The sequence below is a fragment of the Trachemys scripta genome, chromosome 9 (genome assembly GCF_013100865.1).
Source record: "Trachemys scripta elegans isolate TJP31775 chromosome 9, CAS_Tse_1.0, whole genome shotgun sequence".
Classification (NCBI taxonomy): Eukaryota; Metazoa; Chordata; order Testudines; family Emydidae; genus Trachemys; species Trachemys scripta.
Window position 1 is genome coordinate 3420903 of NC_048306.1, and position 23843 is coordinate 3444745.

The following is a 23843-nucleotide window of genomic DNA, read 5'->3' on the forward strand; positions in this document are numbered from 1 at the left end:
CTGTAAGAGCTTCAGGTCAGGGACCCACAGCTGCCCAGCACTGTGGCGGGATGGTAGGTTCCTACTTCGGCGTGGATTCTGAACATGACGGGTGAAATCCTGGCCTCGCTCTTCCATTGACGTCAGTGGGCCAGCATTTCATCCCAAGTTCTATGTGCCTCTCTAGAACCAGAGTGCAGAAAGCTGTGGTGCGGGGACAGAGCAGTTCTGCCTTCTTCTAGGCCTATATTAAAGGCCAGCTGGACTCTGCAGAAGTGGCTAATAAAGAGGCGGACCCATGTTTGCTAGAGGAGGCAGGGATATAAACTACTGAAATGCTTGGGTGACTCGGACTAGATTGGATATTCTGCCGATGGGAGTTCTGAGTCAAATGTTTACCTAGTTCTTTAATTGCCACTTTGTATGTTAAGAATTGGATTGACTATGTGTCTTTACATTTATTGACTAACTGCATGCCACTGAAACAGGGAGGTGATTTGTAATACATATTTTTAACCCCCTTGGTGCGTATTTTGTGGGGATGCAGTCCGTGCTTCTGAACAGTTGGGGTGGATTTTCATGCACATCTCCCTCCTTGCCCCAAGAAACAGGATTACAAACAAGGGGCACTGCAACACTCCGGGCACCTTTGGTATAATTTAAATAGATGCACCTGGATGGGTTCTATGGGTGGGAGCCTACAACGGCAGGCGGGCCTATTGTGTATGGTTCTATTAGTGGGTTTACTCCCCTCCATGCAGATGTTCAACAGTAAAGCACCAAGATTATGAAGCTTTTGTCCAGTTTTGGAGACAGGGTGCCTGTCATTCTCCTCTTACTGTGCTAAGGATTGCTTTCATGAGCTGTTCCTTTTCTCTTTACTATTGCGGTGCTCTTGGGAGTGGGGGGTGAGGTGTTCGTGTTGGGACCTTGGGGTTCTTTGTTTTTGCATCACCTACTGCATGCCATTTCCTTAACACTCAATTTAACAGTGCATGGACCAGAGGGATTAGAAATCCGAGTATTGTTCAAAAGTCTGTTTCACCCCCTCCAGAACTGACCTACGGCCTGCTTTTCCATTGCCCATTTTAATAACGTTTGGCATTTTGCATCCGTTGATGAGGTTTTCTATCCACAGGGTTACCCCATCCTGTCCTCTCCTGACAGCTAGCCATGTCCGGTAGCCCTTACTCAGGCAAAACTCACAAGCAAGTCGTGCCCCTAAAGAAACCGGCTTGCCGAGAGGAAGGTGGAGAGGCAAAGCTTTTGCCCTCAGTGTTTGCTCAGCACCTGTGAGCACAGACTACTGCACAGTGCCGAGAGATGTGTACAGTGCTCATCAATGCAAGTAAACCTCTCTGCCCTCACTGAGACTAAGGGCATGTCTACACTGCAAGTGCTACAGCACCACAGCCCTGTAGCCACTCTAGTGTAGACGCTTGCTACAGCAACAGAAGGGGTTTTTCTGTCACTGTAATAAATCCACCCCCTCTAGAAGCAGTACCAAGGTCAACATGGGTTATAGGTGTAGGCCAGGTCTAACACTGGTGAGCTGAAAGGAGGTGGAGGTGATTGGGGCAGGCAGGGCAGAGGGGCTTACACACAATCCAGTGAGTGTGATGGGCCCTATCCTGCTCCTTTCTAGGCCCTGCTGACTTCTCCTGGGGAGGGCATGGCCCGGATGGGGGTTGTAGCCATTTGCAGGATGTTCAGTGAAGCGCAGGGTCTCTCCCACGTGTGCTTCGGAGCCACACCCAGAGGAATCCGAGAGCAGGGCAGCCATGAGAACTGGCCAGTCACACATGCAGGCATGCGGGGGTCTAAGAAAACAACCTCCCACCTGCTTGATGCCTCATGACACATGCTCAACACGATGTTCTTGTCGGCCTACGTGCCTGCGCCTCTCAGCTCGCTTCCCATCACTGGACTGTAAGTCCCAGAGCCCCATGCTACACTATTCTGTTCCATACCACCCTCGTCACCCTGGGATCGGAGCGCCTTCCACCAGTGCATTAAGCGACGTGACTCACATTTGTGATGCATCTGTTCTCCCGCCCTCTCCCCAGGGGGAGAGGTGTGGGATGGGGAAGTGTCTGGCTTGGTTCCGTTTGGTTGGTTTGGTTTTTATAACTATACATGTTTGCTAGAGGAAGCAGTTCAAAGAAATGCACCTTGCTCATGGAGCAAACAGTGGGGAAGTTTGCGATGGTCCTGAATTCCTGCAGGACCCTTCTCATGGCTCAGCCCTACCTTCTCACAGCCCTCCATTCCTGCAGGATTCAGCCCTACATGTTACCTCACTGTGACACAGCCTTAGCTCGGCAGGCCACTGCTACGGCTTCTAGTCCCACTGACCTCAATGAGTCATCTGAGCAGAGGCTGCAAACTCAGAGCCTGGGACTGTAACTCTTGAAATATCAGCTGCCTCAGTAGTGATGTCAGTACATTTTTGCTGGGGATATGAGCCCTGTTTTCCTATCAGCTCTCCTTCTTGTTACCTCCAGCTCCCTGGAGAACAGCCCTCCTGTTATCAGATGAAAACTAACACACAGAGACCTGATTATAAAGGACACAGGTCACATTACCACTGTACTCAAAAAATCACAAACCGGGACTCAGCCGACACACTGGAAAAGTTCAGCTCACGCACAGCGTGGAGGACAGTACAAGACCCTGCACCCCTACATTGGGAATGGGGGACACAGAGACACTCTCCTATATGTCTGTTAGTCTATAAGGTGCCACAGGATTCTCTGATGCTCATCTAGAGATGAGTGGCTTATCCCTTGTGCCGTTCCCCATACATGTGTATGTTTTATATTGTAACGACAGTTGGAACAAGAAGATAGCATCCCTGATGCAGAAGAGAAACGTATTTGTTTCTGAACAATTCCTCCAGTATATTAAGCACAATTCATTCTTATGCAAAGACCGCCCTGTACAGCTGCCAAGGTCAGAGAGACCTTGCTTTATCTGCGGCATAAGGGGAAGTTGCACAAGTTTTAAGTTGTACACAATTTTTTTTCCTTGCATTTTCTTGGTTTTGATTTTCCTCACCACTAACACCCATGCATCTTGTTGTCAGAAGCCAGATTATTTTATCTTCCCTGGGCTGTCGATAGTGTCAGACCCGTATCTTGATGTATGGCCAAAAAATCCAGTGAACATTTTTCTTACAGCGTGTTGAATATGAAGATAGCAAGGACAATATTAAGAACAACAGAACAATTTGCAAAGGAAATGTTCTCTACAAGCACTACTAACAGCATCAACCGTAGGGCCGGACTTTCGTGCATCCTCGGCCTACTCATGCACATGGTACTTCGCCCTAACCTCTGGAGAGATGGGGTAGAGTCTAACAGCTGTGCATGCAGATGATATTTGGTGCATGTGATTGTACACATCCAAACTGTAATACCTGTAAATGCAGGTGCTGGATTATACCACCTATGTGTGGATCGTAGTGCACACACAAGTATGTGCATTTGCAAAACTGGACAGACAAATGGAGGCAGGGGTCCGAAATCAGCTGTTCTTTTTGAGGTGTAGGCCTGCAGTCATAGCCTGGTTAAGGGTATAATGGCTGCATTCCTGCACCCAGGGACAGTGATGCTGCTTGGGCAATATAATCTACCCCCAGTGTAATCCAGCAGCTGACAAGGGCCAGAAAATTAGTATTTTGTGCTTGCATAGAGTCCTCCACCCGAGACTCTCACAGCACTTCACAAACAGTAAGGAACCAAGAACTTCATGTAACTGCTTCCAGGTGAGTTCAACTTACCATACTCACTTCACAACTGGGGAAGCTGAAAGAGAGGTGAAGTGTCTCATACAAGTGAGTCAACAGTGGAGCTGGGAACTCACCCTAGAGTCCAAACTCACCACAGCCTGCTCAGTTCAGCAAATCACTGCCTCTATGCCGCCACCTCCACCCTTTTCTTCTAATAACCATCATCACGTTGGAAAGCCAACCCTGGCTCTCTCCCCCTGCTGTGAGTCAGTCAAAAGAAAGGAACTGGCAGCGTGAAATCAGACAGGACATCCAGTCGCCTTCTAAACACCAAAAATTCTCTACTTCAGAGACTGCTCCACGCTCTGGGCACAATCCTGTAAAGTGCTGAGTTTTCTCCACTCCCTCTGATCTCTTCGGCAGTTGAAGTTATTCAGCACCTCACAGAGCAGGCCCCTAACTATCTCATTCCTCCATTGCCTAGAATGGAGCAAAACCCTGGGCCTTTGCCGATGTAAACGTTTTGACAAAGACCATTAATGGCTGGAGAGCTGGGAAGGGAAGGATGTAACATAGCTCCAGTGTAGAAAGAGAGGAGAAAGGTGCAATAGAGACATATTTTAATCTTCTTCCTTCTTGTGGGGTCGCTTGTGTTCAACACCCCATGAGCTATCCGTGCAGCAGCCAGAAAAGCACACTGGCTGGCAGACTCAGGCTCTGGTTTGAACAAACACTCCAACGAGGAGGAAGGCTGGTCTTGCAGTTAAGGCACAAGACTGACACTTCACAGATCTGGGCTCAATTCCTCACTCCAACTCAAACTCCCTGTGTGACCACGGGTAAATCACAGAGTCGATCTGTACCTCTGCTCCCCATCCGTAACACGGGGAGAATAGTAACTTCTGCCCTCCCTTCGTGTAGGTCTACTCTGGCGCTAGGCGGAGTAATTTCCAGCTCAAGAGACATACCCGCGATAGCTCGCTCATAACGGAAGTGCAGCTGGGACGGCAAGAGCAGCAAGCAGGAGGGGTTAGCTAACCTGAACATGACCTGGACTGAAATCTATGGCACGCACTTGCTGCTTGCTCTGCTGTGGGCTACATGGCAATTTTCAGCATGCTGGCTTGGTCAGAGCTCGCGTGAGTATGTCTACCCAAGGCAGAAATTACAACCCCAGCTCCAGTGCAGACATAACTAGAGCCTACTTGGACTATAAACTCTTTTACTATGTGTACGTGCAACCCCTAGCCCAACGGGGCCCTGATCTCAACTGGAACCCATAAACTGTACCGTAATACAAATCAGCATTGAAGCGGAAAATAAAAACTTATTGTTTTAGTTGCATGTAGCCCAAGCCATATTGGAGCCTATAGGGAGGTTAGGCATACAGCTGAAGAGATGCTGCTGATACAGTATCCAATCACCTATGGATTTGGGGCTCTCTCTGAGGCTCTGAAGAAGGTTAGCATCATTTACCAGCAAGATCCGTCTCACTGGACATACCGTCTTTGTTAAGATGAAACCGGCTATATGGTAGAGTGGGGGTAATTAGCTACATTTTACTTTTGGGGTCCTAAATGTAAACGCTGGCTCGTGTCACATCTGAAAATGAATTTAGGGGCTAAAATGAGACCGGTGATCATTTGTTCCACAAGATCACCAGTCTCTTGGTGGAGAGGCCCAGAACTCTAGGCAGTGCTATTAGCATTTATGCTATTGTTATTTCTCAAGTATAAAAATTATGAATGGCTGGGTGTGAACAGCCATTGCAACCACTGGAGTTACTGAACTGGAGAGAATGCTTGAACTTGAACGCTGTAGCACAGCTCTCCCAATCCAACAGATCTCATCCCGTCAATGCCTTTAATCAGACAAATTCTCCACTTAGGACTTAGCGGCGTATACTCGATGACACAGGGTTGTGCAGATTATATATCTTACATAAACAGAAGCCGTCTCTGGCAGGATTTAAAATTAGATTTTCATACTGAATAGATGCAATGGGCCACATCCAGTCTTGGTGTAACTCCAATTACTGAACTGGAGAAACAACAGAGATGAATTCGGACCAATGAAGTAAAGCGTAATTTTTCCCACTTATGCCAGGGCTGAAGTTTGCCCAATAGAGCCAACCTGGCAAGGATTCTTCCCCCCCCCCCCTCCACTCCCCTCAGATTTTGCTGAATGTTTTTGTTTTCACAGACATTTTTCATTTTTCTGGTTTCCAGGGTTTTTTTTTGACAAATCCTACCAAATTTGGAAGAAAACGGACATTTTTTGCAAAAATTCTCATTGAATCAATAAAATGTTTTCTGTTTAAAAAAATGCTTTTATGGACAATTTTCAAACAGTTTGATTGCCTAAAATGTATAGAAATAAAATACAATAATCACATTTACATAGCGTTTCCAGTCACACATCTGAGAGCACTTTACAATGGCGGGCAAGTATGGTTCCGATCAGTACAACGGGCGTCTGGGGCGACAGAGCACTTCTTTAAAAGGTATGACAATTTGGGCAAATCATTTAATCTCTGTGCCTCAGTTTCCCCATGTATAGAATGGGAATAATGAATCTGACCTCCTTAGTAAAGCCCTTTTGAAATCGGCTGGAAGGCTCTGGGTAAGAAAAAGGGTGTTGCAGTAATGTTGTCTTCATATCTTTGCTTTCTGGCCTGAAGCATTAACTACAAGCACTAGGTGATGCTCCCCCAAGAGTGTCATGGTTTACTTTTTTATTCTTCTAGTACTGATGAAACACATTCTTTAACAGGGATCAGCAGCCAACATGGCACAAGCCAGGCAGCAAAGGGGCAAAGCGAACAGAGGAACGTTTTCGGACGTGGTCGGAGGCATTTAATCCTTAGCGGGACAGGCTGCTAGCTTGTGCCCAGTGCAAGGCCTTTAACAGAACTGATGGTTTTTGTGTCTTCATGACTAGCCGGGCTTTACAGAAAGCCTGAGCTTTATTTGGAAATGTCCCCTTTAGAGGCTGAAGGCCAAGACTGAACTCAAAGACTTTTGTCCAAAAAGCCAGGCACTTCAGGAGAGTGGAGAACAGTCTTTGTAGCAGGAGAGACGCACTGAGAGCTCCATGGGGGAACAACAGAAAAGCCAGTAGAGGCTACAGGCGCTTGGGAGGCCCAATGAAGGATGTGGGGGAAACAGTGATGATGGTTGTGAGGGCCCCTAATTCACAAGTGAAGGCAGAGATTTCCGGTGCCAAACTGCGAAAGCCAGGGCTACGTGCACCCCCCTGGCAGTTCCCTTTAACTCCTCTTTACCTTATGCAGCTATCCACCTGTTTTCCTTTCCAATCATGCCTGACTTACAGATGTCAGCCTCATTTCAGCTAAGTCATCAGAACTGTCACATCTAGGATGCTGTTACAGAAAAATCTTACTTACACTTTTGGCTGGATTCCACAGTCTACTTCTTGGTCTAGACCTGACCCTGTTCTTTTACGGCGAGCTTAATCCTCATGCGCTTAAGGGCATAGAGAACACACAGGGATTCCAGCGCAGGCTTGTCTAAGCTCACTCTCTCCTCCAGCTGCCAGAGTTCCCAGGCTCTCTTTTGATCATACTGTGCAAACACCGCTGTTGGTTGACTAAGGACTCTCTTAGAACCTCCCCCTCTTTTATATATATATATATTCTCTGTTGCATCTGGAGAGAGAAAAAGCAAACGAGAATTTTCGCTTGGGAGCCTGTGAGGTAAATTCCTGCCACAAAGCACAGGTAATGGTGAACCACCCTGGGAGTTTCCCATCCACAGCCCTGGCACCATGCTGAAAACAGGTCTCAAGTTCATCCATCTAACTTCAGCAAGAGGTTATTCATTCTGCAACAAGGAGCCAGGATGTCAGTGAAGTACCTGACCTAAATACTGTGGTAACTCCTTATGAAGCGTCATCATTATGCATCTGGATTACAACATCCTTTCCTCTGGCCTTGCCCAGTGCAATATTCATTCAGAATGTTGCTGCGAAGATTCCTCTCCTTACTCGTCACTTTCACCGCGTCTTTCCTTTCTTTGCATCTCTCTCCTGGCTCCCTCTTCTCTATCACATCAAACACACACTGCTTGTCATCACTCCCAAGGCCCTCCACAGGCTATCCCGGTCCACCTATCAAACCTCATTCAGGACCCATGATGTCAGCACTCGTCTTCATCACACTCTTGTTACATTTTCAAACAAGCACCTTCACTGCCCCAACAGGCATGAAGAGCTCCCTGAAAAACATCTGCAATGCTACTTCATTATCCTACAAATCCCTCCTTAAAACTTGCTTTTGCTGTAATGCTTTAACAGCAGTTGGGCCACCAGGATGATAAACCATTGCCCAGCACACTGACCAATATTGTTCATTGTTTCCTTGTAGACCACTGGCTGTCTGTATCCATCTGTTGTCTTGTGTCTTATACTTAGATTGTAAACTCCTTGGGACAGGGGCCTTCTTTCTGTTCTGTGTTTGAACAAGGCCTAGTAGAATGGGAATTGGCCCATGACTGGGATTCCTAGGCACTCTGATAATATAAATAATAAAGCAGTGGAATTATCAATGAACAAATGAGATATCTATCGAAACAGTGAGATGTCATTGGCTCTAGTTCTGGGAAGACAGGATAGCTGCAAAACTTAATACACAATAATAAGCCAGGCATTTCTCAGACAACTTTTTCAGTAGTGATGTATGTGGATATGGGGAGGGAGGGAGTGGAAACAGTGTCTAAAAATTGCATAACTAGATAAACTGTATATAGGGCCCCCATGTGATGAACTTTTAAAGTATCTGTTGTACAGTTATATTTTCCAGATCAGCTTTCTTAAAATATGCATAACCTAAAAAAAAAAAAAAAAAAGGTGGGTGTGAGGGAGGAGGCTGGATCCAACGCTCATTGAACTTAATAGGAGTCTTCACTGAGCTTTGGTTCAGGCCCTCCGTGTGTTCAGTCAATCAATCCTTTAGGGAGGCTTGTGCTTGATATTTTGGAAGGTTAACAGACAAGATAAAGGCCAGATCCTCAACTGGTATAAATCAACAGAGTTCCATCAAGTCAACAGGGCCCCATCTATTCAGACCAGCTGAGGAGCTGATCCAAATGGGGTGTTAAAAGTATTTCTGGTACCATTTTTAATCAGGAAAATAGTTATATAGCACGGCACATCTTCTCTGGTACAATGTGGAATTAATAAAGACACAAAGTTTAAGATGTAAGAGTACCATTGGCATGACATTAGTCAGGGATCCTATTAAGATACAATTTAATATGGAAACAGACACAGTGTCAAAGTCAAATTAAATAGGCTCTAAAGAACACCAGGAAAGTTAATTCCTCCAGTTAAAGAATAAAAGCTATCCAAATCACACCTGAAATTCAATAAAAAGCTTTAATCTAAACCCACAAAGATACATTCAAATTAAGACCCTGATTTAGGAAAGCACTTAAGCATGTACCAAAAATCCCTTGACTTCAGTGGGATTTAGGCATGTGCTTACACGTTTTTGTGAATTAGAGCCACCGGCAGCCATGTTTCCCTTATAAGGGTTATCAAAACCAGGGGTTAATGTAGTGTCTTTTATTATACACCACATGTGCAGCAATGCCACACACTATGGGGCTCAGTGACTATTAAAGGCGAAGCCGTTATTTATAATCAAGTTTCTTTGGCTGTCTGGATTTATACACTCTAACACTGGGGTGGGGGGGGTGGAATGTTTGTTTTCTTCCATAAAGAAGATGTCCCAAGCAAATGATCACAGCCTGCCCTCTGCCTAACCCTGCCTAACATGCAGCCCTACACCCCCTCACTTCTGCAAGGCTGTGATTAGCAGATTCAGGTCATGATCAAGCAGATTTCAGATTTTAATTCTCCCTTTCGTTTTCAGCTCGCTTTATGGGTGCCTGGGTCTTCTGCATACATCGAAATAAACGACAACGCAAACAATTACTGTCAAGAACTATGGGTTCTTTACTGCAGAAAATAAGCTGCATTATAGTGACAATGCTCCCAGCTGAAGGTGTCCTATGTTGGCCCCAAACATATCCATCCACTCCACACATTAAAGCTGCACATACTTGTGAAAATCCTCATCCCTACTCTTTCAAGAAGCAAGAATCCCAAGGTCAGTCCTGGCCTGTTTCCCAGCAAATCACCAGCAACCCTCCTATCATTACTGCACCAGGGCTGTTTGAGCCTTATTTCCCAGCTGGTATTTCTGCAAGAAATCTGCTCTGTGTCAGCGAACACATTAGATGCCAGTAATCCCTGTCCCAGCCCTTTGCTCACTGGATTCAATAGACTTGCTCTCTGAAATCACTCACCTGAGATTCCATTTGGAAAAATCCAAGAAAAGTCACAATTTTAAATGGGATTAAAAGACTAATATGTCCTGATGTCAAACTGAGGGCCTGACCCACCACTTCAACGACTGGTTTGCTTGGAAAGGACCGATCCCTTACTAAGCAAACTAAGGATACATTAATCTATTATTTATTTATGGTAGCACCACTTACTTGCCAGATGCTTTCTAAAAATATAAGGACAGTGTGTGCTTTGGGGAGCTCACAATCTAAAAGACAGAGGTCAGGGAATGGGAACAACATCGACTCTCATTAATACAGTTCCACATTAAAAAGGGAAAATATCTAGTTAAAGAGTTTATACTTTAAAAACAGATATCCTAATCAACGGTATGGAACTGCTAGAAACACTTATTAACATTTAATGTACTTTTACTATTTAGAATATTAAGTGTCGGCATTCCATTCGAGTTTCTCTTTTATTTATCGTCAGTTTCATTATCTAAGTCTCAGACACTACCACAATGACACCCTGTTTATCAGAAACACTGCAGGGGAACTTTTGTTCTTGGTGCTCTGGAATTTTTTAATTTAAACTGTTTCCACTTGAATTTCAATCCAGGTCCTCTCTTTTACTTCAGGAGCATTTGCCACATGACTGTAAAAACAAGTTCTCATAAAAATGTGTATCCATCAAGCTGGAAAGATGGCAGTGCCACCAACATCTCTTTACTCACTGCAGGATAAACTGAAAGCCCCTGCCACAAAGTGAAAGCCAGTCCCAGGTTTTATATATATCACTTGATAAGCGTGGTCATTCTGTAACATACACAAACGTCAAATAGCAGCTGGACTGAGATCACAAACTCATTTCACTAGTGACTGAAAGCAGATTGTAAATCCAGGTCACTAGTGATGAAAGTCAAGAATCTAGTTAACGCCACATTACCCCCCCTGGGAATTACTCATGTGAAAGTTGACATCAGTGAATTGCAGTGAACATGGAGTGGAGTGGAGTGACAGCAGGAAAGTCATGCCCAGAAATGCAGATTTTCTTTTTAAAAGAAAAATTAGTTTTAACGTTTCATCATAGGAAGGTCCCAAATCGATGCTGTAACCCCACCAGCCAGCATTCTACTGCAGACTGAGCAGCCCAGAGTGCTGAAATGAAGGACATCAAGAAAACAGATAACCAACCATAAGTGTTTGCAGTTGAAAAAAAAAAAAAAAAATCACAAATATTCCCACTAAACCTTCCCACACTCATTTCCATCTACAAAGAACCGGAGCCGGGACAGTTGTTATAATTTGTGACTGCACTGCACACAAACCTTCAAAGTACGGCATACCAAGTTCGGATCTCGATCCCATGTCTCTGAGTGGACTGCTGCCCCAATGCAGAGCCCTAAAGAAATCAAAGAGGCTCCATGTGGCCAGAGCCGTCTGCTCGTATGCCACACACTGAGGGATCAACAAAGCAAGGACAGGCAAACACATACATTTGGAAACCTATAGTACAGGGCTGTGTGGACGATTATTTGTGAACAGGCTATGGTGGAGCCAGTTCAGATCAGACTGACTACAATAATGCAGGATCAGTTCCACAGCTACTAAGCTGTCCACTGCATCTGTTTCAAATGTACATTAATTGCTGATAAAAAGGTATTTGACCTTCTTGCAGCTCCAGCTTCCAGCTACATTAAGCATTGTGCTTATTAATCAATAAGTTACTACACTAGTGGCATTGTTTTATGATTTCTAATTAAAAAAAAAAAAAAAACACCACCACCACCAGCTTGCACGGAATGGAACCATTGTCAATAACAGCTTGACCCTGTCCTGCGCAGAGCATTCCATCAGCCCCTGAGCACCCTTAAATGTTGCTGAAGTCAATGGAAACTGAGAGCATTCAGCACATCAGAGGAGCAATCGAGATTGATCCACCTTCTCAACTGTCTCTCTTTTCCAGAGACATGCATTCTAGCCCTAGTCACCCCCTTCCGCGCATATATGGTTCCCCCTCACTCTTACTGTTGGAAATAATTTACATCTTAAACAAAGGGAAACTGTGGTCATCCACAGGCACTTACACACAGGGGAGGACCACCCCAGCAACTTAGGTTTCCTGTATTAATAATTTGCATGTCCCCTCGTTTTGGGGTATTTGTCACCTGGCCTTCAGCAGGTGACAGGCCATGAACTGAGCCCTCAGTTAGAGGCTGTTTCCAATTCTAGTGGTTTCTGTATTTTACAATGGCATTGAGCCCTGTTTCCATCTGACGTAGGAAGTCAGGATACAGTCAATTACAAATCCCGTTGCTGGGCTGAGTTTACAAATCCCAGTGTCTCCTTAGCAGCAAACACTGGCTGCTTTTAAGTTGAAATCTGACTACACGGCACTGTACAGCAAGCAAATAAGTCAATTATTAGACCTACCAAAGACTGGCCTGTGCCTCTAAATAGATTTCAGGGTCCTTTTACAGTCACATCTTTCCACCGTCCATATGCCAAAAAACTGATGTGCTACCACTTAACAGAATCCTCATTCTAACCATCACATTTGAGCCCAAAATACTGCACATAGTATCTGTGGCACTGATACCGCCTCCTGCAGAACCCCAGTCCTGCAAATCCCTACTCACATGACATCAATGGGACTAGTCTCATGAGACAGGCCTACTTGTGTCAGTAGGGGTTTGCAGCTATCACACCTAGATTATCAGGCAGGGGCACGTGGACTCCAAAGGGCAAATTTTAAATGACGCATGGCAGCTTTGTAGTCAATTCTTTGCTCTGCAATGGGGAGGATCTTGGTGAGCTTACTGGGACTCCTCTCTCCCTCCTAAGACTGGCAGGTGCAGAACCAGCATGCTTGGAAAAATCTTGCATCACTGCAGCTCCCCACCCAAGTGAAAGTCCCTCTCCTCCCTCTAGGAGAAAAGGGGGAAAGCCTGCTTTGGCCAGCCTCATTTACATGAGTTAGAATGTTGCATACGCACAGCTCCACATGCTGGGTTAGGTTGCTTTAGTTGGAATTTGTCTGTGTTCTGATTGTATAAATGATAATAGTGATTGTGAGTGTATTCACAAAAGGGCCCAGGAATTGTACTCGCTATGCCCTGGGTCACCCTGACTGTACAGGGAGCGGACTCTCACTTGGGCATAAGACTCAAACTGAACATGGGCAGGGTTGAGGGGTCTGTCTGAGAGACCAGGTGCAGGGCACAGCAGGAATTTTTCAATGAATGTTTTTTCATCACAAATGCCAATTTGTCAAAAACAAAACTGTTTATGGGAAAGGGTCTATTCTGATTAATTTCTCATTTGGAAAATATCTAGGGGGAAAAAGTAAAAGGAAAGTGTTTGATTTTTCAGGTCCAAATACTTTTTGGTTTGAAATTTAAGTTAATTTATAAGGATTTAAAAAAAAAAAAAAAAAAAAAACACACACACACACACATCAGAAACAAACCAGAAGTTCAATTTTTTTTTTCAGATTTTCATTCATGCAAGTTTTAGATGTTTCAACTTTTCATCCCAGTTCAGGATGGGGAAAAAAATTCAGTATCTCAAAAATTCTCATGGGATGGGAAAGCTGTTTTGTGCCCAGTCTTTAGGGGGTGCTCTACTGCTAAGAGTGGGCTCTCTATCCAAGGGCCCTCTCCTCCCCACCAGGAGATTCTGAACCCTGTGGACAGACATTCTGCGGGAGTGGAGGAGGCTGGAATAGCAATGGTGTGGAGCTAACTTCACAAGACCCAACCAGACCAGCAGAGGCAGAGCTGGCCCAGGTAGGTGCACATAGCAACCGGATCTGGTAGCATAGACTTTGGACTGTATCAGACAAGTGGAGGAAAGCCAACCAATGCCTCCCTGCCTGCCAGGACCTGTAAGTGGGCTTCTAGGTGGGATGGGGATGTTGTGTGACTAAAGTTCTGGACCTCAACTAATCCGACAATTAATATCTGGAACAGTGGAGTGGCACTAACTGGCAAGCTCAGTTTGGTTTGTGGTTGTGTCGGGGATGGGAAGAACCCAGAATTTAGGAACACACAAGGTTAAATATATATATATATATGTATATAAGATGAAATATTTTATGAGAATATTTTGCAGCTGAAATTTTAAATGTCTGCATTTTTTTCTTTGTTTAAATTTAAAATTTGACAATTCTGACCAGAACCCCCAGAGCCCTTGGGCTTCCTGTAGGTAGGTCACCCAGGTGAGAAGTTGGGATTTTAACAAAGGCACAACCATCTCTTTGGAAGGTTTGTGTTTCATGATCAGTGTGACATGAAAAACTATTCAAGTCAGTTTAAATTTTGGGCCTATCATTCTTGATGGTGCCTCCTCAGAAAAGTCAGGTCCTGAGTCGAAAGAGTTCTCTATCTGGTTAGCGTGCATATCCCAAGAAGACCTCAAAGGGAGTTAGGGTACTGTACAATTTTTGGTCTAACATATTTTTAGAGAGAGACAATTTAAAAAGAGCTATCGCGTGATGTTCTCCATCTGCCTGGGGAGGTTTCCCTGTCAACAAATCTTGGAAATTTTCTCTCTCAGCATTCCAAGCTTTATTAACTACTTTAATGACCAATCCATCAACTGATCAGAAAAATAGCCATGGGCCAACAGGAGCTTTGCTTGGTGAGACCGCACAATTTGGTCCATTATTATATAATGAATTAAGTCCCATGAACCAAGCAAGTATTATCCCCATGGGGCTCGCGCCCCATCTCTCAGGGAGTCCAAAGCAAAGCCAGGAATGGAAAGGAGACCGACCTCCCGAGTCCCTTTTCCATGCCGTGGCTAAAGCCCAGCCTGGCTCTAGTGTGATTTAAACGGCTTTTAAATGAAAATATTCAGCTTTCTGCTGTTTAAAAATGCTAGTGCAACCCTAGCCCTCTAAAAGCACAAATAAAGGCTTCACCGTCCAAATTAAAGTCAGCGGCTGCATTACAGAGACTCTGAAATGTAAGAAACATGTTGTACTTGGTGTCAGATTTATTGCTGCCTTGCAGAATAAAGCCAAACATCTTTATATGGAAAAACACTGCTGCTTTTGACCCAAACAGATTGGGAACAGGAAGTAAAAACAAATTACCCAGCTGTGGCCTCACCGAGTTATGAGCCAGAGCAGAGAAACCAGCATTTCCTGTCATTGCTTGTCACAGTTCATGACTGCCCCGACTGTTCTGCACGCTGTTTTCTTAGGGCCCAATCCTGCTCCCACTGACGCGGATAGGAATTTGATACTGATGTCCAGAAGAGCAGGGTTGGATGTTTAATAAATAAAAATCACTGGCGAGAAACAGGCAAACAAACGGTGAGGCTAAATTCTTCGGAAAGAATGGTGCAAATCTCACGGGGCCAGATTCTCAGCTGGTGCAAACGGAGAGAACATGACTAGCTTCCATGCAGCTACACGGATTTACAGCAGCTGAGGATCCAACCCATTGACTCAGTATGGGCATATTTGAGAACAGAGCTGGCCTTTTCGTAACAGTACCAGCCCTGCCAACCCCAAGCATTTAAAATCATGAGTTAGGCCTCAACTAGTCATGAAGTTGGCTTAAAAAAATCATGGTGTTTGTTTTTTGTTTTTTTAAATAACTTTGGGTCCTTTTCTTTGCCGTTTGGTTCTGAGCTTTAAGGTACACTGGTCACATTTTCAAGCTTTTCTCTGCAACCCCAAGGGCTAGAAACTTTTTTTTTTTTTTAAACAAAAGCTGAGTTTCTCACTCAATCATTTGACTCCAGGACCTGGGGCTTTCAGAAAAACACCGAACAGATCACAAGACTTGCAACAAAAGTCAGGAGTGTTGGCAACATTGCGAGTGTCCCTTTTGCAAAAGGCCCTTATTGAATGCCAAACATATTGGCTTCATATGCTCACTAAAACAAATGTTCGCACTGGGGCATACATTTCAACAAAAGCTGCAATTTACGCAGACCACACACACCAAACTAAAGCCTTTTAATTCAACATTGCAACTAAAATCTTGCTTTCGCACAGACTTACACTACTATTTTATTATCAAGCAGCTATAACCTACAAGATTTGAAAAGGTTAAACACCAGGTAGTAAAATGTTTAACAAAATAGAACCAGGTTTTCTGAAGTTTAAAAAACAAATTAATGAGCCAGATTCTGGTTTTGTAATGCCAACTGAGTTACACCAAATTTATGGTGAGAGCAGAATCTCACTTCACACTCCTAATCCTTTTCTGGGTGTCTCACTAGCTTGTATAAAGCCATCCAGAATGTGCATGAGGGCGTATGAATATATATTCTGCACAATAAAATATCTGACTTTCATAAGGGCATGTGCTTTATACAGTAATTAAAGCACCCTGAGTAGCACACATGAATGTTTTCTCTCACACATGGCAATTTCAACTCCTACCTCATATTCTTCTAAATCTGTCACCTTCTCTTTCCTACAAGCTGCTTTGGCTGAGAAAGGAAACCTTCTTTGCACTCATGTTATCCTCGCATGAAATTCCCACCGCTCCCCCAAGAAGCCTCCAGAACTGAAATCCAAGTTTATCGCGCCGAGGAAAGAACAATAAATGGGAGGCGGAAAAGGCAGTCGAGTCAGTCAGAAGTGCCGCCAAAATCCAAGCCCTTGCTCAAAAAAGGCCCTCCCTTAGGAAGGCTGCCAATCAAACCTGGATCACGAGGCTGTTTTCAGAGAGTGAATAGAGTTCTTATTGACACAGCTTATGTCTGCAGCATGCAGCCCTCTGCAAGGCTTTCAAGAACAGATCGGATTACACAGGCGCATTCTCCCTGATTTTATGCGTTCAGAAGCCCTTAGACATAAAATACCATCCCCTAAAGACTACAGTTTTTCCGTTGCATATCACTGTATGTGCTCTTTGAAAGGCACATGGCCAGATTCTGCTGCCCTTACCCAGGCTGAGTGGAACCTTACTCAGTGAGACGTCCAATTTAAATCGATGGTGCTAATCACAGGGTATTACTCAAGGTGAGAGAGGAAGAATCAGTCCTGTGGTATGTCCTTCACGTCAAGCTGGAGCAAGAAAATATTTGCAGCCACTGGTTCTAATGTGGGAATACAACATCTCTTCTGAGTGTAAAACCACAACCCTTTATGGGAGTTTACCCAGAAAAATGGGAGCACATGTACCTTTTAAACAAATCACCACTGCACTGCTGCAATGTATCTGATGCAAATGAGATACTAATTCAGGAAAGCACCTTGAGCACGTGCTCAAGTCCCACTGAAGCAAGGGACCTGAGCATGCGCTTAAGCTAACCCCTGAATCAGGGGCCATGTTGGCACAAAGGCTAAGAGACTGGTGTGTGACTTGGCTAGGGGTCTACAGCACGTTTATTAAAAAGAGAGAAAGAAAATATGAAGAGGTATTTGTTTACCTGCCAGGGAAGAGGGAATAATTACCAAAGCACTACAGAATTTTCTCACTGAAATTCCACTTACGGAAAGCACATGAGCAAATCAAAAGATTTGAACTCTGGAGCTTCTACATGACTAAAGACAACAGATTTTCCAATAAACAGGATACCCGCCCCCTTCTAGGCTTATTTTCTTGTTCAGGCAAATGTTTAGAGCATGTTTTCAAATTTTCTAATGCTTTGCTAGAACACAATTTGTGATTAAGGGGGCTGGAGGGTTGGATCTGGGGAGAGGGCGTCAGATCGGTGTGATGCGGGAGCTCCTCTTTTCTGTCGGGACTTGGTTTTCAGAGTGCAGTCATAGAGCCTCTATTCATACCTATACCTTTGTAAATACAAATGTATGCAAATCCTGCCTCCGAGCACACCACTGCCCTTTCAATGGCTAGTGCAGGATTCCTAACACTCCAGTGGGTTTCCACATGTGACTACGAGCGTGGTTATGGTCAGAAAAGTGATCATGTGAAGACAGCATCTGCTCTGTGTGTGAGAGTCACACAGGTGTCTGCCCCACTGCTAAAGCTAATTTTTACTACTGCTGGAGCTAGAGGAGCTAGAGGGGAGCGAGCTGGATTCTTAATCTGCCTCGGGCATCACGGGCCATGTTGTCAGCCAAATTCTGACAGCAGAATCATTATTACTGGTGACAAAAGCAGGGGGGGGAAAAACAGCTTGATTTTCAGATCCCCGTCTGAGTTGACAGGCTGCTGCCTAGAAAATCATCCTGTGGCTTGTAAACGAAGAAAAACTGATCAGCGAAATAATGAAACTGGAACTTCACAATGCCATTTTGTGATGGTAACCCCCCCTCATTGCTTTCTAAAGCAGTGCTCAGGGGAATGGAGAGGTGGGATGGAAGCAAGGACCCGCTGGTGGCTCTGTATTCACTGTCCTTGACTAGTAATAATATTCCAGGAAGCACAGAGGGGAGGAACAGATACATACCGAGCATCCTCTTCCTTGACTTTCAGATCTGTTTAAGGTCCTGCTTAAAAGGTTCTGAGGAGATTTGATGTAATAGATGTGCACCCTACAATAACTAAAACAGGCAGAAATACTCTGTGGCTTAAGTAGCTCTGAAGCTATTCATCCTTTATTGGGCCATCACAAATTTAAAATGGCTTAATTTAAAGAGACGGGGGGAGGAGGGAGAGAGCGCAAGCGCAGGGGAATGAACACTTGTAAAATGGTTAGTGTCATAATAGCTTTGCAAAGCATTTTCAAATTGCATGTAATAATGCAATGGTTCCTACAACAGAGCAATGTAATCATACAGCAAACACAAGCTGACATGCTAGACCACATGGACTTTTACCCAACACACTGGAAGCGAGCTGAAGGTCTGACACCTATGAGTGTGGATGCCTGCAACTCCAGGATTCCTGAAGCTTAGACTACTAACCAAGCTCCATTTGTCCACAGGTTTCTTTCTTGACAAAAAGAAATGGAGCAGACATATGTATATCTTCTTACTATATGTTCCATTCTATGCACCTGATGAAGTGGGCTGTAGCCCATGAAAGCTTATGCTCAAATAAATTTGTTAGTCTCGAAGGTGCCACAAGTACTCCTGTTCTTTTTGCGGATACAGATTAACACGGCTGCTACTCTGAAACCTGTCATTATTCTTGGCAAACTAATTCCCATCCCATTGGACAAGGGGACAAGTTTGGAGACAGCATCCTGCAGTCTTTATGCTCCTCAAACGAGCAAGCATTGCAGGAGTGGGTCCCCATGTGACACCTGCAGAATCAGGCTCAAAGCCCTTTCCGAGTTTGCGTGAGCAGGATTTGAGCCCTCATTTGTAACCAAGCCAGCAGCTCTCAGGACTGCACCGTGCCATGTAAGGAACCATCCAAACTCCACAGTGGGAAGACGTGAACTACCTTAAATTGGTAGGATACCAACAGTGAGTATTCAAAGGCGGAAAACCCTGTCTCTTCAACCTCAGGGAAACTGCTGTATGGAAACTTAACTGCATCGCCTCTGCCATTGTATAATCCCAGCAGAACCAGACTTGATTTAGGCTGCTCCAACTCTGTCTGACACTTAATAGCTTTAACAGGGCATAGCCTAGTCCCTCACTCTAATTACAGGATCACATTACATGTCCAACAAGTGCTGTAATTTAATCTTGTCCCAAAGTTTCTGATCCATCATGCTATTCCCGTCCAATGTTGATAGGAGAAAGCCATAAAGAATGACTAAGAACAATTCAGTACCAGACACCAAAAAGTATTTTCTTGAAGTCAAAAATAATTTCCTGTAACAATGTCATCAAACCAATTTAACTGACTGGTTTTAAGCAAATCCCTGAGTCATGACACTTGGCCATTCGAATGCTAGTCAACACAAAACCCATGTCAGTATTATTACTACTACCCATCGCGCATATGGTGCTGCACATTTACTCAATGCTCTGCACACACAGGCCTTCATCCCACATTGAATTTTGTGGGGTTACTTGTATGAGAAAGGATTACTCCTAGCAGTAAGAGTTGCAGGATCAGGCCCATGGAGCAAGAGCAGGCCAAGTTCACTACCTCGGCGCCAGAGGATGTTCATTACGGCAGCTCATGTTTTGCCATTCAGTGTTTTAAATGTGAAACTACATCACACCTAATGTTGCTGCAAAGAGAAATGCTCCCATCCCTGTAAAATAACTCTACATCCAGAGCTTATTTAACGTTAACAGGTCTTTTACATTTTCTTCTAACATCTACTTGGGGATATTCTTCCTTGAGCGTATGCTCCGTAAAGCCATAGACCCTCAGTGATTCAGCAAAGAGGAGGAACCCTGGCTGAAGGCACACCTACTGACAACTGTCAGACCAGCAGGGCGAAAATGTGAAAATGGGAGAAGTTGCCATCTCTATCATGGCCGCATGCTTTCTGAAATGCGTATACCTGGCCTTCCAGAGCAGGAGGTTCTACCTGCAGACTGGAGAAAACAAACTGCTCCAGACGCGTCCTTAAATTAACTCTGCCTAGAAGCAAACGATGCAAACACCACACTGCTGAGCCAACTTCAACTTAGCCGGGCTTGGGCTCTTTGTTTCTAGGCAGACTACAGTGCAGTGGCAAGAATGAACAAATGCGCATGTCTTAATTGGAGTCCAAAAAAATCTCTCCCTAGCCCTCTCTGATTACTGTAGTAACATAGGAGTCCATCAAACAGTTTGCACTGTTTTTACAGAAATAAAAGGGTGCATAAACACAGCACTAAATGCCATTTTCTGCCTCCAGATTTTACAGGGGAAGACAGGGACTCGAGTACTTTAGGCAGCTTGGATCAGAGGTTTTTTTAAAAAACCAGAAAATGCAAAATAAAATACTGTTACGGCCTTATTTCAGGTTTAACAAGATAATAAAGGGCCTCGGCGGATTTTTCCCCAAAAACGTTCAGCTGGACAGAAGCAATGGGCAAGGAGTGGGAGCCGAGTCCAATATGCCTTTCAAGGGAGGCGATGCACTGACTATTAAGCACTGAGACGGTCTCCTGGTTAGGAGAGCAGTGTTCTCCCGAGCAAAACTTTATCCAGGGTTTAAAGGCTGGTCTGTCCGCCTGGGCATCCTGGGAGGCGAACAATGCCAGTCTCACACTCACACACACTCACACACACACCCCCCAGGGCACTGACACAGGGCACTCTCCCCCCAGCCCCAGCCCCACACGCCAGCCTGCTCGGAGCTCGCCCCGAGCTCCGCTCCCGCTCCCCCGCCGGGCACAGCAGCCCCGGGGTGGGTTCGAGCCCGGGCTGCGACCCCCCGGCTCGGCTCCAGCCCAGCCTTACCTGGCGCTTCCCCGCCGATGGCAAGACCCGGGCGCGGAGGGGCCGGCGCGGGGGCGCAGCATGCCAGGGGGCCGGGGCAGAAGCCGAAGCGGACCCGGGCCGGGGGCTGGCGGAGCTCCTAGCAGGGGCGCAGGCTGGATGCCGCCATCTTACAGCCAGGCAGGGCTTCCCCGACTCGCCGCCGCCGCCAGCGCCCCGCGCCAGCCCGCCCCACGCGCCGTGCGAGCAGCTCTGGGGTGGGGCGCGTCGCGCCGGAGACAACGCCGCCCATCCAGCGCGGCCCGAGCGGGGCGGGGCGGGGCGCTCAGCCCTGCCTGCCCCGCGCCTCTCCCCGCCCGCCCGCCCGCCCGGCGGAGCAGCCCCCCGCGCGCCGTCCCTTTACCTGGCAGCGCAGCGAGTCCCTGGGGGCGCCGGCTCGCCTCCCATGGGACTGGACGCGCCGGCTGCGGCTCGGCCTGGCTGCTGCCATGGCAACCCCGCTAGGCCGCCCGGCCCGGCCCGCCCGAGTCAACAAACCAATTAACGCCCCCCCCCCGCGCGTGGGGAGCGGCCCGGGGGGGCCGCGGGGGGGTGTTCGGAGCCGCTCCCCCAGGCTGGCCCCCGCTGGCCCCCCCCCCCCGCACCCCCAGATCCAGCGCCTCCGCCCGCGGGACCCCGCGCCTGGCATCCGCACACAGAGAGCGACTTGCGTGTTTGAAACAAGCGCCGACCCCCCATTGCAGAGACTGGGCCGCCGCCACTCAGTGAAGACAGGTTTAACAACACGCCCCGCAGCCTAGCTCGGCTAAGGAATTCGGGGCCAAGGCAGAGACAGGGGGCACGTCCTTAAGTGAGCCCCCCGGCCCAGGCGCTAGGGTGACCAGATGTCCCGATTTTATAGGGCCAGTCCTGATTTGGGGTCTTTTTTTTATATAGGCTCCTATTACCCCCCACCCCCTGTTCTGATTTTTCGCAGTTGCTGTCTGGTCATCCTACTAGGTGGTTACAGCAGATGCGATGCAAGATTAGCCACAGCTTTGAGATCCCTGCATGCAGGAGGAAGGAGGCTAGTGCTTGCTTTTGTCAGTCTCAGAACATTGCAATAGCGGGGTTTTTTTAATGCTATAGTGTCTTTTTAAGAACTTCACATAAGCCACTCTTCCAATGCGGTATTTTCCTAAAGAATATTAGCGTGTGTTAAAAAAAGTTCATTTCAACTGTAAACAGTGGTGCAAATGTTGTAGTCACCCTTTGATTGGAATGGTGTATAATACAGACAGTGTGACATTGTGCCCAAATTGCACATGCAAAACCCAGGCCACGACAGCAACCATTCCATTTCTCCTCTGCAGTGTGTTTCTCCTCCATGTTGTGCCATAATATTATTTGTAAAGTAATGAAATGCAGCCATGCCATGGTTTGAACACTGCCTTGTTTGTTTCAATTCCTGTTTTGTTACAAAAATTGCATTCTAGCTCACAGGAAGAGACCGCTACAGTATGAAACAGATAAGAGAGCAAATCATAAACCATAGAATATCAGGGTTGGAAGGGACCTCAGAAGATCATCTAGTCCAACCCCCTACTCAAAGCAGGACAAATCCCCAGATAGTTGGTTTTTTTTTAACCCCAGTTCCCTAAATGGGCCCCTTAGGGATTGAACTCACAAGCCTGGGTTTAGCAGGCCAATGCTCAAACCACTGAGCTAATCCTCCCTTGTAGCCATAATACATATGCTGCATACTGGAAACAAGAAGCTAATTTCCTAGTCCGGGTATCTAGGATTCCCCAATGTGGTCCCAGAACACAAAAGGGCCTGATCTTGTTAGATGTTAGGCAGCCCCAACGCTTATTGAGACCCTTGGAAAATCAGGCCCTAAATTCCATGTTTTCAAATTAATTCTTTTATAAGCTTTGTCTTGTTAACAGACAACCCCTGAGGTGACCAGCAAATACTGACCTCTGGATCACTGATTGGACTGAACTTTTTAAAATAACATTTTATAAAAAAGCAAAATTAGAGACTAACCCTTGGAACAGTTTACCGAGGGCTGTGGTGGATTCTCCATCACTGACAATGTTTAAAACTTAGAAGATTGGATGTTTTTCGAAAAGATCCGCTCTAGGAATTATTATGGGGAAGTTCTATAGCCTGCGTTAGACAAGAGCAGACTGGTTGATCTCAATGATCCCTTCTGGCCTTGGAATCTAGGCATCTATGGAAGACAACATTGCATTATTTTAGACTAACAACAAATGCAATCAGCCAAAAGCTTAAAGAGTGGAAACGGGGTGTGTGACAAACACAAACTGTCCCTTGTCTAGTGGACACTACTGGAATAAAGCACTGTTTTTCATTTTAAAATATTCTAACTAGCCGTAACTATGTGTTTTAGCACCCAGGATGACCAAGCATATTTGCACCCTCTGCTGTGGTTTTTTTCGGCATTTCTCCGCCTCATTTTTCCACCTCCATGGGTTTGCACCGTGGGCAGCTGCCCCACTTGCCCCACCCTGGTCATGGCCCTGCTAATAGAAAGAGAAGCATGGTCTGAACAATGAACTGTGAACCCTTGATAGCTAATCCCAGCTCTGACAATGACTCTCTCTGTGACCA

The 23843-nt window shown here is 45.8% G+C and overlaps 1 protein-coding gene across 7 annotated transcripts in view; it reads right to left on the reverse strand.

Moving 5' to 3' along the window:
• MBNL3 (muscleblind like splicing regulator 3) overlaps positions 1–21335 on the reverse strand; it is a 122000-nt gene extending 100665 nt beyond the window's left edge. For 5 of the 7 annotated variants that reach the window (XR_004647108.1, XR_004647107.1, XM_034781592.1 and 2 more), the window contains exon 1: positions 21249–21335. The gene's annotated coding sequence lies outside the window, so the exon portion shown is untranslated. Of the gene's footprint in view, positions 1–7115; positions 8106–16420; positions 16634–21248 lie in introns of those variants that run through there. The other 2 variants (XM_034781589.1, XM_034781590.1) reach the window with 2 other exon arrangements.
• Positions 21336–23843: the final 2508 nt, after the last annotated feature.